The 2,007-nt window shown below is 41.3% G+C and overlaps 1 pseudogene across 1 annotated transcript; it reads right to left on the bottom strand.

The window, feature by feature from the left end:
- Window positions 1–414: 414 nt before the first annotated feature.
- Window positions 415–1,275, bottom strand: LOC114670589 (lysosomal enzyme trafficking factor-like; annotated as a pseudogene). The gene has a single exon (XR_003720283.2). The product of XR_003720283.2 is annotated as a lysosomal enzyme trafficking factor-like (transcript).
- Between the last annotated feature and the right edge of the window lie 732 nt (window positions 1,276–2,007).

Raw genomic sequence — 2,007 nt, 5'->3', positions numbered from 1 at the left:
CTTTTATTATTATTATTTTTTTTAGTGTTTGTCTTCTCTTTCTTTTTTTATTATACTTTAAGTTCCAGGGTACGTGTGCACAACATGCAGGTTTGTTACATATGTATACATGTGCCATGTTGGTGTGCTGCACCTATTAACTCGTCATTTACATTAGGTATATCTCCTAATGCTATCCCTTCCCCCTCCCCCCACCCCACAACAGGCCCCAGTGTGTGATGTTTCCCTTCCTGTGTCCAAGTGTTCTCATTGTTCAGTTCCCACCTATGAGTGAGAACATGCGGTGCTTGGTTTTTCATCTTTGCGATAGTTTGCTGAGAATGATGGTTTCCAGCTTCATCCATGTCCCTACAAAGGACATGAGCTCATCCTTTTTTATGGCTGCATAGTATTCCATGGTATATGTGTGCCACATTTTCTTTCTTTTTTTTTTTGTATAAAATTTAAATTTTATGATCATGTCTGGACCTTTTTACACTTAACACAATGGAAATGTTCATATTCATTTTTTTTCCCCAAAGGAAAAATTTCTGAATCATCACTATGTTGCACAGTAGAATAGAAATATGAATTCAGGTACTCAGTCAAGTTTCTAAAGAATGCAAATAACAGACACGATTTAACTTCCAAAATCTGAAGTCATCAACATGATTTTGTAGTACTCTATCTCAGGTTTTACCTAAAAATTCATTATTATTCAGATAAAGATAGCCCCCTGATCACATGTTTTTAAAAAGCCTCTGCCCCACCACAACTTCCTGAGATCTGTGAAGAAACTGCAGTCTTGTGATCAGACTCCATATAGGACTGCCAGTTTTGTAATCGTAGGGAAAAAACGGTGACTGATTTTATGTGTCAATCAGTTGTAGTCTGCTGATCTGATTAGAAGCCTTGACAAATGCCTGGTGGCGATTGCAAATAACTGCCAAGCATATAGGGATGATACAGTAGCCCACTGTTTTGGGATCAGCTCTTGTACAAGAGTATAGGAACAAAAACATCTGTAAGTAAGGTACCAGAAAAATAATTGTCCACAACCAAAAAGGCAAGGAGAGTAATCAAGCTTTCAAGGAGTGTGTCCATGTGGTTCCTTCAGGGGGCTCCTCAGGGTGCTGTTGAATGTGTTCCAAGGCCAGCCTATTGTAAGTCTCATTGATTTCAAAAACATAGTAAAATGCTGCCGCACTTGCTAACAGATACAATCCCACACCAATCCATCCCATCCGCTGACGGAAATTCATCATTCGCCATGCTCTGTGCCTTCCTGTCCCGGGTGGCCAGCCCACCTGCCGTCCTGGATGCCGCGGTGCCACATTTTCTTAATCCAGTCTATCATTGATGGACATTTGGGTTGGTTCCAAGTCTTTGCTATTGTGAATAGTACCGCAATAAACATACGTGTGCATGTGTCTTTATAGCAGCATGATTTATAATCCTTTGGGTATACACCCAGTAATGGGATGGCTGGGTCAAATGGTATTTCTAGTTCTAGATCCTTGAGGAATCGCCACACTGTCTTCCACAATGGTTGAACTAGTTTACAGTCCCACCAACAGTGTAAAAGTGTTCCTATTTCTCCACATCCTCTCCAGCACCTATTGTTTCCTGACTTTTTAATGATCACCATTCTAACTGGTGTGAGATGGTATCTCATTGTGGTTTTGATTTGCATTTCTCTGATGGCCAGTGATGAGTAACCAAAACAGCATGGTACTGGTATCAAAACAGGCACATCTTACATGGCCAGAGCAGAAGGAAGAGAGAGAAGGGGGAGGTGCTACACACTTTTAAACAGCCAGATCTCGTGAGAACTCTACTAGGAGAAGAGAGCAAGGGGGATGGTGCTAAACTATTAGAAACCACCCCCATGATCCAATAACCTCCACAAGGCCCCCCCTCCAGCATTAGAGATTACATTTCAACATGAGAATTGGGTGGGGACACAGATTCAAACTATATCAGAGGGTAAAGCTTCTGTGTAACCAGGTGGCATTTTCTCTAGGAAAT

The sequence above is a fragment of the Macaca mulatta genome, chromosome 10, assembly GCF_049350105.2.
Source record: "Macaca mulatta isolate MMU2019108-1 chromosome 10, T2T-MMU8v2.0, whole genome shotgun sequence".
Lineage (NCBI taxonomy): Eukaryota > Metazoa > Chordata > Mammalia > Primates > Cercopithecidae > Macaca > Macaca mulatta.
This window is presented reverse-complemented; position numbering and strand designations above follow the sequence as displayed.